The sequence below is a fragment of the Schistocerca gregaria genome, chromosome 5, assembly GCF_023897955.1.
Source record: "Schistocerca gregaria isolate iqSchGreg1 chromosome 5, iqSchGreg1.2, whole genome shotgun sequence".
NCBI lineage: Eukaryota > Metazoa > Arthropoda > Insecta > Orthoptera > Acrididae > Schistocerca > Schistocerca gregaria.
The window spans coordinates 487,480,638-487,496,404 of NC_064924.1; positions in this window are offsets into that span (position 1 = coordinate 487,480,638).

Genomic DNA, 15,767 nt, shown 5'->3' on the forward strand with positions numbered 1-15,767 from the left:
CCCGTGAACATTCTGCAAGCACCTATTAATATCTGCGGTGTTATGGTTTTCCACAAAAGTAATTCAGTGACAGCTCTCTGCTTGGAACCCACATCCGTCGCAGAGGCCGCTTCGTATAGCGCCGCCACCTATCGGAACGTCATGAAACTATCAGGGCAGAAGCGGGTGTATTCCACGATGACCCATAACAAATTCCACATTTTTTCAATAAAAATTGGCCGAGAAAAAATGTGTCGCATTACTTATTGGACTCCCACAATCATAATATTACTGGAGTGTCTCTTACTGTGAATAATGTTTAAATTACCTCACCAACAAGTTTTACGAGCATGATTTCAGTCTTAATTTTCACTATTTTCATTTAAATCTGTTCATTATTTTAGTTTTGTTATACATAATTAAAGCAGAATATAATAATTCCAATCCCAAAGAAAGCAGGTGTTGAAAGATGTGAAAATTACTGAACTATCAGTGTAATAAGCCACTGCTGCAAAGTACTAACACGAATTCTTTACAGACGAATGGAAAACTGGTCGAAGCCGACCTCGGTAAGATCAGTTTGGATTCAATAGAAATGTTGGAACACGTGAGGCAACACTGATCCTACGACTTATCTAGCATTTGAAGACTTAGAGAAGGCTTTTGACAATGTTGACTGGAATACTTTCTTTCGAATTCTCAAGGGGGCATGGGTAAAATACAGGGAGCGAAATGCTATTTACAATTTGTACAGAAAGCAGATGGCAGTTATAAGGGTCGAGGGACATGAAAGGGATGCTGTGGTTGGGAAGGGAGTGAGACAGGGTTGTAGCCTCTCCCTGATGTTATTCAGTCAGTATATTGAGCAAGCAGTAAAGGAAACAAAAGAAAAATTTGGAGTAGGAATTAAAATCCATGGAGAAGAAATAAAAACTGTGAGGTTCGCCGATGTCATTGCAATTCTGTCAGAGACAGCAAAGAACTTGGAAGAGCAGTTGAACGGAATGGACAGTGTCTTGAAATGATGCTATAAGATGAACATCAACAAAAGCCAAACGAGGATAATGGAATGTAGTCGAATTAAGTCGGGTGATGCTGAGGGAAAAGATTAGGAAATGAGACACTTAAAGTAGTAAAGGAGTTTTGCTATTTGTGGAGCAAAATAACTGATGATGGTCGAAATAGAGAGGATATAAAATGTAGACTGCCAATGGCAAGGAAAGCATTTCTGAATAAGAGAAATTTGTTAACATCGAGAATAGATTTAAGAGTCAGGAAGTCGTTTCTGAAAGTATTTGTATGGAGTGTGGCCATGTAGGGAAGTGAAACGTGGACAATACATAGTTTGGACAAGAAGAGAATAGAAGCTTTCGAAATGTGGCGCTACAGAAGAATGCTGAAGATTAGATGGGTAGACCACATAACTAATGAGGAGGTATTGAATAGAATTGGAGAGAAGAGAAATTTGTGGCACAACCTGACAAGATGAAGGAATCGGTTGGTAGGGCATATCTGAGGCATCAAGGGATCACCAATTCAGTATTGGAGGGCAGCGTGGAGGGTAAAAATCGTAGAGGGAGACCAAGAAATGAACACATTAAACAGATTCAGAAGGATGTAAGTTGCAGTAGGTACTGGGAGATGAAGAACCTTGCACAGGGTGGAGTAGGATGGAGAGCTGCATCAAACCAGTCTCAGGACTGAAGACCACAACAAACGGATATACATAATATTTATGTTTATTTTCAAACTTGTTTGTTTCGCAACTGCATTCGTTTAAGCTCATTTGCACTCGGTATGAATAGTATAGCGTCATCAGAAAAACAAATATGTCGAACTTCTTCTACGACTTCCCTGTTGAACGATATGGAAACTGACTCAAGAACTTTGAGAACAGTTTTGTTGATATGGTATAAATTACTTCCCTCATCAAATTATCTTATATTTTATCACATCTATATAATTCTTCTCTAATTTGTAACCTGATTCTAATATTCTCTTGAAAGTGGAGGTGTTCTAATAAAGCTAGAACGAAAACGACGACTAACTACTGCTCTTTACCATTCTGAATGAAATATTTATTCTGTAGCAATCACATATTTTCCAGTGAGACTGATAGTGATTTGAATACTTAATACGTGGTCGAATACACGGTAATTGAATAAAATGAAACTTCGTGCTTTAACTGATGTCTAGGAGCAAGAACCAGTCTATTATCCACGGAGGGAATACGAAAGTTGACAAAGATGGTGTTGGTATATACTGTGTGTTACAAAAAATAACTTCATAGCAGCAAATCACTGTATTATGGCTGTATTAAAGCAGCTGTATTATGTTTGGGATTTATTTCATGGGCACCCAGCTCCATCAGATATAGTATAGCGTCGTGACCCAGAACAATTATCCCTGCATCAACCTCTACTCTGTTGTCAAATCTGACAGATATAGCTACCTATCCTGATTAGTAGTACGAACAATCCCCCGACCCCTACCTTCCGTCCCGAGACGTCCTTCAACCATAGACGCTCACAACAATAATACACAAGCAGCAGACCAGCTTTGCTGTTTCCAAGATGCTTGTCCTTAGAAGCCGTGTGATAATAATTCCCCCTTTGTTAAAGTCACTTATGTAGGGGGATCTCCGTACTTGCGATCCGTACAGTGATTACATACTTTCCTTATCAATCCAGCGATGGAAAGGAGTATAAAGTTTTGGTTGTTCAGCGTATGCCAATGCGTCTTTCTTAGCCGATGAAACGGAGAACCTCCTAATTCCGTACCTTATCATTCCACCTAATTTTCAACATTCTTTTAGAGAACCTCACCTCAAATGCTTCGATTCTCTTCTGTTCAGGTTTTCTTACAGTCCATAGTTCACTACCATACAAATCTCTACTCAAAACGTACATTCTCAATTTTTCTTCCTCAAATTAAGGCATATGTTTGATACAAAAAGAATTGTCTTGCGCAGGAGCGCCCTGTTTCTAGTGATCGTCTATTTTTTATGTCCTTGTTGCTTCACCCATCATGGGTTATTTTGCTGCCTAGACAGCAGAATCTTTAATTTAGTGTACTTCGTGATCTACAATTCTAATATTACGATTCTTACTGTTATCATCTCAGTAACTTCTCTTTGTCTTTCTTCGATTTACTGTAATTCCATTTCCTGTGCATTAGACACCATTCCATGCAACAGATCCTGTAACTCTTCTTCACTTTCTGAGGATAGCAATGTCATCAGCGTATCTTGTCTCTGATATCCTTTCACCTTGAATTTTAACCCCACTCACAACTTCTCAGTCAAGATCGTCTTTGTAGAACTTTTATTTTCGATGGAAGATTTCGGTAGCGAGAGTTACCATTATCTGATCTGAGTAAAGGTTAGTAGTAGGTTAGTACATGTCAAATGATGGTAATTCTGTTACCGAAACCGGTGATCGTCAATGAAGGACGTATAAATGCGAAATTGTCTGACGTCTTTCTTCAAGCTGAACATTTACAGATCGACTCTTCTCACTCAGCATGAGCAAGTTAACTTAATCTTATGAACTTGTCTTCATTTTCCTTCAGTCTTGCTTCCATTATCAACTGTAAACGCCAGAACTGCCTTTCTGGTGCCTTTGCGTTTACTAAAGCCTAACTGCGAGTCACCTAAAGGGTCATCAAGTTTTTTCCATTCTTCTATATATTCTTCTTGTCAGTTTACATAATTTATTATAACTGAAACAATGAAACCACATGATTTAATATAAACGGCAGGTGCTACAGTCTGTTCCTGTAGCAGTGTCTAATTATAGTTACGCTGCGATTTAATACAAGGATATTAAACTCCCTGGCAGATTAAAACAATGTGCCGGACCGAGACTCGAACTCGAGACCTTTGCCTTTCGCGGTCAAGTGCTCAACCATGTCAGATACGAAAGCACGACTCACGGCCTGTTCTCACAGCTTTAATTCCGCCAGTACCTCACCACCTCCCTTCGAAACTTCGCAGAAGCTCTCCTGTATACCTTGCAGAACTAGCACTCCTGGAAGAAAGGATATTGCGGAGACATGGCTTAGCCACTGCCTCGGAAATGTTTACAGAATGAAATTTTCACGCTGCAGCAGAGTGTTCGCTGCACTTGTCCGCGAAAGGCAAAGGTCCCGAGTTCGAGTCTCCGTCCAGCACACAGTTTTAATCTGTCAGGAAGTTTCATATCAGCGCACACTCCGCTGCAGAGTGAAAATTTCATTCTTAATACAAGGATAATTTAATACACAGATACTACTTTAAATCTTGTCTCAGTGAATTCACAAAAATTCCCTGGAAAGTGCCTGAACGCTTTTCGGGCCGAAATTAAGTACTGAAATTGGGACAAACTTAAGAAGAAAACGATCACAGAATGAATAAGCACCGTAAAGGGTCATATGGACATATGTACGGAAATGCTTTGCATGGAAGGTACTCCCACTTAAAGGTGGAGTCCGTTAGTCCGCCAGCATGGGGTAAGGCAGACAAACATGTGGACTGTTCTCCTCGGTAGCTGGCACTATCCTTATCGCTTACAAAGCATGCAATCTTACTACCCACTTACTTGACTCAGTGGCGTTGGTTTTGTGCTTATTTCGTCGCTGAGGCCACCACGGTGCTCGGATTTCACTCATTCATCATATTCACAGATGAAGCTACCTTTATGACTGTTGGTATCGTCAGCTTTCACAACAACCACCTGAGAGCTACGGAGGATTCCCATGGTACTGTGCAGCAAACCATAAGCATTGGTTCAGCCTGAGTGAGTGAGCAGGGATTATTCGTCTCGTGGGACCAGTCATCCTCCCACAACGCCTCACAAGACGAGTCATATCTCCACTGTCTGAGGGTGACCGTGCCTCCGCTGCTGGAAGACGTGCCTTAGTGGTATAGTGGGTAATGTGGTTACTACATGGTGGTGCTCCAGCTGCCCCCTTGAGTATGGAGTTAAAACATTAGCACAGACAAACATTCCCGCTTGCCTGGTGTGTTGTAATATGTGCTTTGAATCGTTGAAGCCTACACCGCCAGAGATCTTTTATTTCCACCTTCGATGGGTTCTACCTCCCTTGGACCACATTTCCACCCATCAGTCCATGTTACCGCTTTCACTTGTTATTCTCTCAGAGAATTTGTCCCCATTTAACAAAATCATCCCATATAAGTGAAGGCACCAAAGACCATGAAGGTAAAATTTGAAAGATTCGAGTTCATACTGAAGTTTACTTCTTATCGTGCATCATTTACAACTGAAACAGGAAAAAGGGGGAAGTGACAGTGGCACACGATGTATCATGACTTTTGGGCTATGGTTGTAGATCTACAAGTACTGATTGAAAGTACAAAAGCTTTTTCTCCGAGCTAACTGTTCCCCTCATGGCCGTACATGGGTGTATCTAAATGTGCACTGCGACTCACCTCTACCTATACCAATATCACTGCAAGAGGGTGGGAGAGCAAGGAGGAAGGAGATCAATATACAGATCCATCAGCGAAAAATTGCCTCCCTTTTGTCTCTCCACAGGCGAACTTGTACCTAATGCAACAGTTAAATTTCCCTGCGTCACATTATGTTGTTGTTTCATAACGGCTAAAAGCATCCCAAGTAATTGCAGATGGTCGTAGTCCATCTGTTTAATGACGCAGGCCTGCGGTAATACATACTTCAGAGGGAGATTGAAGAGATGTCAGTGCTTCACAGGTGAAGCACGGTCTCTAAATGAACGAGGATAGAGCGGAAATAAAGAAAAGATTTTCATTTTGTACAGTAATAACAAAATATTTGTTTTCGGTTTGAAGCACGTCACCATTAGCGTTCGTTTCTATTGCGAGCAGTAAAATTTCTGCGTCACTAGATTTTCAGTGCAACTGAATTTCTTCTCATCGTTTCTTCTATTGTAGTTTCTCCCGGTAAATCTCATCCTCATCATTAGTCCGCTATCATGTTACCAATCTGAGTTAGGACGTGAAAAGGGAGGAGTGGCTGAGAAGTGAGTGGGACATGGTTGTAGTCTGTTCTCAATACTATTCAATCTACACGCATCAAAAAAAGGTTTAGCATCACCCCGGTTCCCACAACTCCTGAGATAGACCTTGACTGTGGATATTGGATCACAGATACAGTCCATTAGACAGTTCAGAGATGTCACTAAGCCCCCCCCACCCCCCAAAGATGTAAACAACCATACAGGGTGTCCGAAAAGACTTTCCCTGATTACATAAATTGATAACTCAGGCTAGAAGTAAGATACAAATATGAAACTTGTGTCGAATTGTTTACAACTATCAAAGTCTTTTTTTTCTGTTTTGGATTCGCAGGACGTAAGTAGTGAATGAGGTGCAGTGCCCAAGAAGCCATGTTAACCAATCAGGAGAAGGCACAGTGTGTCCTGTGGTACCATGAGTGCAGAGACAATTCCAGACAACATTTGGAAGGAATCCACCCGATGTCAAGAGCATTAAAGCCTGGTATGAGAAGTTCAAGAACACAGGATCGGTTGCTGACCTTCCGAGGTCTGGTCGACCAAGAACCTCAGCAGACAGGGGGGAAGCTGTAAGGCAGTCTTTTCTGCGAAGTCCGAAGAAATCGGTGCGCAGGGCCTCACGTGAATTACAGATGCCAAAAAGCTATCTCCATGACATTTTACGCAAACGTTTATTGTTTCGTGCATAAAAAAGTGTAAATCGTCCAGGCCTTGTTGCCCGATGACAGTACACGTCGATATGACTTTGCGGTCGAAATGCTATCACGTATTGAGGACGATGATGGTTATCTCAGACGAATTGCCTTTTCCGACGAAGCGACCTTTTTTGTCAGTGGAGTAGTGAATCGCCATAATTTGCGCATTTTGGGTTCACAACCCCCTGGTGAGGTCATGAAGTGCACCAGAGGCAGCCCAAAGGTGAATGTTTGGTGCGAGCTATTGCACGATCGAATTATCGGGCCATTCTTCTTCGCTGAGGCTACCATCACATCTGCAGTGTATCTGGACATGTTGCAACTGTATGCTGTTCCTCAGCTGCTTTAGTATCACCCCGATGTCTTGTTCCAGCAAGACGGTTCACCGCCTCATTGGGGTTTGGACGTCCGTGCCTATCTTGTTATGACCTTTCCTGGGCGATGGATTGGTCGTGATGGGCAAACTGCTTGGCCTCCACGCTCTCCTGACATAGCCCCATTAGAATTCTTTTTATGGGGTTGTGTCAAGGACGAGGTCTACCGAACACGTGTACCAGATCTTGAAACCCTGCGGCAATGGATAACCACAGTCGTTGAATCGATCCTTCCAGTTCAAATGGTTCAAATGGCTCTGAGCACTATGCGATTTAACATCGGTGGTCATCAGTCGCCTAGAACGTAGAACTAATTAAACCTAACTAGCCTAAGGACATCACACATATCCATGCCCGAGGCAGGATTCGAACCTGCGACCGTAGCAGTCGCGCGGTTCCTGACTGAGCGCCTAGAACCGCGAGACCACCGCGGCCGGCATCCTTCCAGTGATGTTGGCTAATGTGTGGACGGAAATTGAATACCGCCTACCAAGCCAGTTTCATATTTGTATCTTACTTCTTGCCTGAGTTATCAATTTATGTAATCAGGGAAAGACTTTTCGGGCACCCTGTTTATGAGAAGCGCCTATTCGACGGAGGGAGTCCGACAGCCGATCAGTTCCAGTCATTCCACCAGGAAGGAGGTACACGGCTCATGTTGTCTGTAGTTCAACAATGCCTGGAAGGTCAATACTGCTGTTAGATCGCTTCCGCATTGTTACTTTGTGCCAGGAAGGGCTCTCAACAATGGAAGTGTCCAGGGGTCTCTGAGTGAACAAAAGCGACGTTGTTCGCACATGGAAGAGATACAGGGAGACAGTAACTGTCGATGACATGCCTCGTTCAGGCCGCCCAATGGCTACTACTGCAGTGGATGACTGCTACCTACGGATTATGGCTCACAGGAACCCTGACAGCAACGTCACCATGGTGAATAATGCTTTTCGTGCAGACACAGGACGTCGTGTTACGACTCAAACAGTGCGCAATAGGCTGCATGATGCGCAAATTCACTCCCGACGTCCATGGCGAGGTCCATCTTTGCAATCACAACACCATGCAACGCGTTGTAGATGGGCCCAACAACATGCCGAATGGACCTCTCAGGACTGGCATCACGTTCTCTTCACCGACGAGTGTCGCATATGCCTTCAACCAGACAATCGTGTTTGGAGGCAATCCAGTCAGGCTGAACGCCTTAGACACGCTGTCTAGCGGGTGAAGCAAGGCGGAGGTTCCCTGCTTTTTTTGTGGCATTATGTGGAGCCTACGTACGCCACTTGTGGTCATGGGAGGCGCCGTAACGACTGTGCGATCATATCGGCAGCATATTGACGGGGCATTCGTCTTCATGGACGACAATTCGCGACCACATCGTGCACATCTTGAAAACGACTTCCTTCAGGGTAACTACATCGCTCGACTAGAGAGGCCAGCATGTTCTCCAGATGTGGACCCTATCTAACATGCCTGGAATAGAGTGAAAATTGCTGTTTATGGACGACGTGACCTACCAACTAGTCTGATCGATCTACGCCGAATCGCTCTTGAGGAGTGGCACAGTCTGGACCAATAGTCCTTGAGGAACTTGTGGATAGTATGCCACGACGAATACAGGCATGCATCAATGCAAGAGGACGTGCTACTAGGTATTAGAGGTATCGGTTTGTACAGCGATGTGGATCACCACCTCTGAAGGTCTCGCTGTATGGTGGTACAAGATGCAATGTGTGGTTTTCATGAGCAATAAGAAAGGGCTGAAATGATGTTTATGTTGATCTCTCTTCCAATTTTCAGTAAATATTCCGGAAGTCTCTGAACCGAGGTGATGCAAAACTTTTTTGATGTGTATATACACTTAGCAAGCAGTGAAGGAAACCAAGGAGAAGCTTAGTTGGTGAGTTAATGTTCAGGAGAAGAAATATGAACTGAGAGATGTGTCGATTACACTGTAATTCTGTTAGGTACAGCAAAATACTTGGAGCAGCATTTGAATGGGGTGGTTTAGTGGTTTGAAAAGGAGATTGTAAAATTAACATCAACAAAAGCAAAATGAGGTTAGTGGAATGCAGTCAAATTAAATCACGTGATATTGAAGAAATTAGATGAAGAAATGAGACATTAACAGTAATAGTTAAGTTTTGCTATTTGGGCAGCAAAGTAACTCATGATGGCCGACGTAGAGAGAATACAAATTACGGGCTGGGAAAAGCAAATAAAAAAAAAGCGTTTCGAAATAAATCTTTTACAAATTTGTGTGTTAGGAAGTCTTTTCTGCAGTTATTTGTGTAGAGAATAGCCCTTTACGCAAGTGAAACGTAGTGACAAAAAGCTCAAAGAAGAATAGAATAGAAGCCTGGTGCTAAAGAAGAAAGCTAAAAATTAAGTGGGTCGACCAAGTGCCTGATGAATAAGAACAGAATCGAGGTCGGAGGAAAACAGATTTATGGAAGAACTTGATTAAAAGTGCCGATCGATAATATGACTCATATGAAGGAATCGTCAATTTGATAACAGAAGGAAGCCTGGGTGTAAAAATCGTGGAGGAAGAACAAGGGATAATACAGTCAACAGGATCAGATGCAAGTGTGTTGCAATAGTTACTCAGAGACGAAGAGGCATGCACAGGATAGCATGGAGGGCAGCATCAGATCAGTATTCAGAGCGAAGACCGCGACGACAACGTCTTAGTATGGTTAGAGGGAGGAGTGCTGGTGCGAGCTCAGGTGGCGTTACATTCCGATAGTTATTCCATACTGTAAACTACAAGGATAGTGGTGAGGTTGTGGCTACGATAGTGAGTCTTGATGTAATATTTGGTTTTCATCGCTTTCATGGCTACAGATTTAACTTCCATTATTCAAATAAAACCTAAATCCATGCTTGCGGGACGATGTCATCTTTCAGTTGTCCATCCAAAAGATTAGATTGTGGCAGCTGTTTGCTTCCCACGGTTTTAATACTGCTCCGCGTCTTCACGGTATATGACGTTTTAATGTGTTCTGATTCTTATGTATCATGGATCTGCACACCACGCAGTCCATCGTAGGAAAAAAGTAATTTTGTTGTTTCACTACTTATTGGTTACTTATTCATAATCAGGAATATCATTCAAATATTTTTGATTTATTTTCATCCCACAGTCGTCCATGAAGGTTGCATGACTCTTGAACTGTTTGCACGAGCTGTCATATTTTTGCAGTAGCTGATTTATTACGTGCATTCTGCCTTCACCAGGATTATCAGTCAAAGAAGAACTGCCACGAGAAGAAATATTTCAAGCTCTTTGCATGCCTTTATAACGAGAAAAGTAAGTTAGTGTTGGTCAGACTTTGACATTCCAATGCGACTGTTATATTTCATGTTCTTGTGGTTAGGCATTGACCGTCTAAGTGTTGTTGTTGTTGTGGTCTTCAGTACTGAGACTGGTTTGATGCAGCTCTCCATGCTACTCTATCCTGTGCAAGCTTCTTCATCTCCCAGTACCTACTGCAACCCGCATCCTTCTGAATCTGCTTAGTGTAGTCATCTCTTGGTCTCCCTCTACGATTTTAACCTCCACGCTGCCCTCCAATACGAAATTGGTGATCCCTTGATGTCTCAGAACATGTTCAACCAACCGATCCCTTCTTCTGGTCAAGTTGTGCCACAAACATCTCTTCTCCCCAATCCGATTCAATACTTCCTCATTAGTTATGTGATCTACCCATCTAATCTTCAGCATTCTTCTGTAGCACCACATTTCGAAAGCTTCTATTCTCTTCTTGTCCAAACTATTTATCGTCCATGATTCACTTCCATACATGGCTACACTCCATACAAATAATATGAGAAATGACTTCCTGACTACGTTTTATATCCTCTCTACTTCGAACATCATCAGTAAATTTGGTACCCAAATAGCAAAACTCCTTTAGTACTTTAAGTGTCTCATTTCCTAATCTAATTCCCTGAGCCTCAAACGACTTAATTCGACTACATTGCATTATCCTCGTTTTGCTTTGTTATTGTTCATCTTATATCCTCCTTTCAAGACACTGTCCATTCCGTTCAACTGCTCTTCCAAGTCCTTTGATGTCTCTGACAGAATTACAATGTCATCGGCGAACCTCAAAGTTTTTATATCTTCTCCATGGATTTTAATACCTATTCCGAATTTTTCTTTTGTTTCCTTCATTACTTGCTCAATTTACAGATTGAATAACATCGGGGAGAGACTACAACCCGGTCTCACTCCCTTCCCAACCACTGCTTCCCTTTCATGTCCCTCGACTCTTATAACTGCCATCTGGTTTCTGTACAAATTGTAAATAGCATTTCGCTCCCTGTATTTTACCTCTGCTACCTTTAGAATTTGAAAGAGAGTTTTCCAGTCAACATTGTAAAAAGCTTTCTCTAAGTCTACGAATGCTAGAAACGTAGGTTTGCCCTTCCTTAATCTAGCTTCTAAGCTAAGTCGTAGAGTCAGTATTGCCTCACATGTTCCAACATTTCTACGGAATCCAAACTGATCTTCCCCGAGGTCGGCTTCTACCAGTGTTTCCATTAGTCTGTAAATAATTCGCGTTAGTATTTTGCAGCTGTGACTTATTAAACTGATAGTTCGATAATTTTCACATCTGTCAACGCCTGCTTTTTTTGGGATTGGACCGTCTATATACTCCTTCCACCTTTCTGCTTTCCCTTCTTTGCTTAGAACTGGGTTCCCATCTGAGCTCTTAATATTCATACAAGTGGTCCTCTTATCCCCAAAGGTCTCTTTAATTTTCCTGTAGGCAGTATCTATCTTACCCCTAGTGAGATAAGCCTCTACATACTTACATTTGTCCTCTAGCCATCCCTGCTTAGCCATTTTGCACTGCCTGTCGATCTCATTTTTGAGACGTTTTTATTCCTTTTTGCCTGCTTCATTTACTAAATTTTTATATTTTCTCCTTTCATCAATTAAATTCAATATTTCTTCTATTACCCAAGGATTTCTACTAGCCTTGGTCTTTTTACCTACTTGATCCTGTGCTGCCTTCACTACTTCATCCCTCAAAGCTACCCACTCTTCTTCTACTGTATTTCTTTCCCCTATTCCTGTCAATTCCTCCCTTATGCTCTCCCTGTAACTTTGTACAACCTCTGGTTCTTTTAGTTTATTTAGGTCCCATCTCCTTAAATTCCCACCTTTTTGCAGTTTCCTAAGTTTTAATCTACAGGTCATAACCAATAGGTTGTGGTCAGAGTCCACATCTGCCCCTGGAAATGTCTTACAATTTAAAACCTGTTTCCTAAATCTCTGTCGTACCATTATATAATCTATCTGAAACCTGTCAGTATCTCCAGGCTTCTTCCATGGATACAGCCTTCTTTTATGATTCTTGAACCAAGTGTTAGCTACGATTAAGTTGTGCTCTGTGCAAAATTCTACCAGGCGGCTCCTCTTTCATTCCTTTGCCCCAGTCCATATTCACCTACTACGTTTCCTTCTCTCCCTTTTCCTACTAACGAGTTCCAATCACCCATTACTGTAAAATTTTCGTCACCCTTCACTATCTGAATAATTTCTTTTATTTGATCATATATTTCTTCAATTTCTTCGTCATCTGCAGAGCTAGTTGGCATATCAACTTGCACTACTGTAGTAGGCGTGGGCTTCGTGTTTATCTTGGCCACAATAATGCGTTCACTATACTGTTTGTAGTAGCTTACCCGCACTCCTACTTTTTTATTCATTACTAAACCGACTCCTGCATTACCCCTATTTGATTTTGCACTTATAACCCTGTATTAACCTGACCAAAAGTCTTGTTCCTTCTGCCACCGAACTTCATTAATTCCCACTATATCTAACTTTAACCTATCCATTTCCCTTTTTAAATTTTCTAACCTACCTGCCCGATTAAGGGATCTGACATTATACGCTCCGATCCGTCAAACGCCAGTTTTCTTTCTCCTGATAACGACATCCTCTTGAGTAGTCCCCGCCCGGAGATCCGAATGGGGGACTATTTTGCCTCTGTAATATTTTACCCAAGAGGACGCCATCATCATTTAATGATACAGTAAAGCTGCATGCCCTCGGGAGAAATTACGGCTGTAGTTTCCCCTTGCTTTCAGCCATTCGCAGTACCAGCACAGCAAGGCTGTTTTGGTTATTGTTACAAGGCCAGATCAGTCAATCATCCAGACTGTTGCCCCTGCAACTACTGAAAAGGCTGCTGCCCCTCTTCAGGAACCACACGCTTGTCTGGCATCTCAACAGATACCCCTCCATTGTGGTTGCACCTACGGTACGGCTATCTGTATCGCTGAGGCAGGCAAGCCGCCCCACCAACGGCAAGGTCCATGGTTCATGGGGGGCCGCCTAAGTGAGGTTGCACATTCTCACTGCATATGACCTGGTTGTAAGGGAGGTCTCACTCTTATGAATAATTCCAGGAATTGTGATCTTTCATTTATTCCGATATTCGTTTTCAGCTTCTCTATTTCTTTCCCGTTGTGGAATGAAAGCGTTTCTTACTTCTGAATGATTAAGTTAGACAGTGGTCAAACACCATTAATAGTTTTCACGGTTCAAAATCTTTTATCAAAGGACAATATCGTCAGGGAATTTTGCTGAAGTCAGATAGTCAGTTTATTTTAAGAAAAGAGGAAGCAAGTTTTCAGTAAATGGATTGTACGAATATCTGAGTTTTTTTGCCTACGCATTGTTTGACTTACTTGTAGAATGCTCAAATGACGGGCTCTGCATCACCTCCTGCCCTGAGGGTTTTGAAAACTGACTGTGAAAACAATGTATGATAATACCTAATAGCATGAAACTGGCCAAAACTCTGCACTCAAGATTACAGATGGTGTAGTTCATAAAGATGAGAAATCAAAGGCTTAATAACGGGTAACGAACAATCTTAGTCATATAAAACGGAAGACTTCTTCTTAACCCATTCTCTGATGCGCGTAACGCAGCATGGAGCCATATTTTCACGACTTGGATCCAACAAGGTGGAAAATTGAACAAAGTAACACAGTCACAACTATTTGGCCAATATGAGAAGCTAGTGCGAAAGTGCCATCTCGTCCTAGTACTGAGGCACCATCACTCTCACTGCGGGGCAAGATGACGGTAGTGATAAACTCTGTATACATTTTAATTCTCATAATGCATAAGACAGTATATTAATGATTCATTGTTGTGTATCTCTTATTGTATAATATTTATTGAAGGTGTATCGTGTTAAAAATTCATATATATCTAGACTAGGATTTTTCATCAACAAAAATCAGACGAAAAAATCTGAGCTACCGTCAACTAACCACGTGTAGCATTTAGAAAGTTCTATTCTGTCTTCTAGAGAAGGTTTTACGTATAATTCACTACACGCAGGACGCTGCACTATCTTGTTTACTTCCTTTTCAACCAACATAGATTTTATTGCTGAGATTATTGAAAAACTTGAAGTTTGCGTTCTGTGACTTTGTCGTTTTTTCACGCATGGAATTTCTTGGCCAATGGTTGAAAATGGAAAATATTTCGACAATGTTTATGCTTAATGAGAAAAACATTTGTTGAAGGTGCTGATTTTTCATTATGCTCTGCCTGAAGTTTACCAGAAGAAAAATTAGGTCACCTGTGTTGGCCTTTACTTACTATGGCTAGACTTTAGGTGTAGTACTTAACCAGAACACGATCTGTGTTTTTCGCTGCAGAAAAATGATGCTCATTAAACACAAGGGAATCACAAGTTTCGATCTGACATTCCTAGATCTCATTAACTGTATTATGGACTACAGCTGCTTTGAAATACTCAGTGATGAATAGATGACGGGGACGTCACCTTACAACATGAGGCTATGTTAAAAGTTTTCTATTTATGGAGTAGTATCAACAGTAGGAAGACATGACTAAACAGTGACTGTGAAAAACATATCTATCATAGAGAATAACTAAATATCTTACAAGATATAGCACAAAAATTGATGCTGACTGTCTTGAAAATTATAACTCATCAAGAAAATGTACAGAACAGATACAGAGATCGGACAAAAACAGGGAAAAGTGAAAAAGACAAGGCATTACTGTGCATTTGTAAGGAAACAATTGGTATTCTAAACAGCTTCCAATCGTCTTGGAATGGATTCATACAGGTCGTCCATGGTTTTCAAAACACTTACTCTTTTCTTACTGCAAAATAGCAGCAAGTACAGGTAACGACGAGGAAGGTGAGTAGCGATTACGCACCCTTCTCTCCAAAGTATAAACAAAGGCTCAATACTACTGAGATTTGGTACTGGGGTAGCCAGGCGAGACGCGTCAGTTCATCTTCGTGGTCGCAAAACCAGTTCTGCACGATTTGAGCTGTGTAAAGAAGGGTGCTGTCGTTTTGACACACCACATTGCCACGGTGGAACAAACATTGTACCATGGGATGGACTTGAACAGTTATTACCTCTACATAGTCTTGGCAGTAATGAGACCTTGTAGAGTAGCGATCCGTCAGAATCATGGAATGTCTGCTATAGCTGTCCAAATCATCACCGAACCCCCGCCATGTTTCACTTTTGCCAGAAGTTGGAAACAGGGTACGAAAAGCGTTATCTGACCAAATGTCTATCTTTCGTTACTCCATACACCAGATTTTATGGCTTTGGCACCACGTTTTCCTATTACGGGCATTTGCATCCAACGCGTCCTGAGATTCTCTGTTTACGGAGATCCATTCGTGATGTTTGCTGA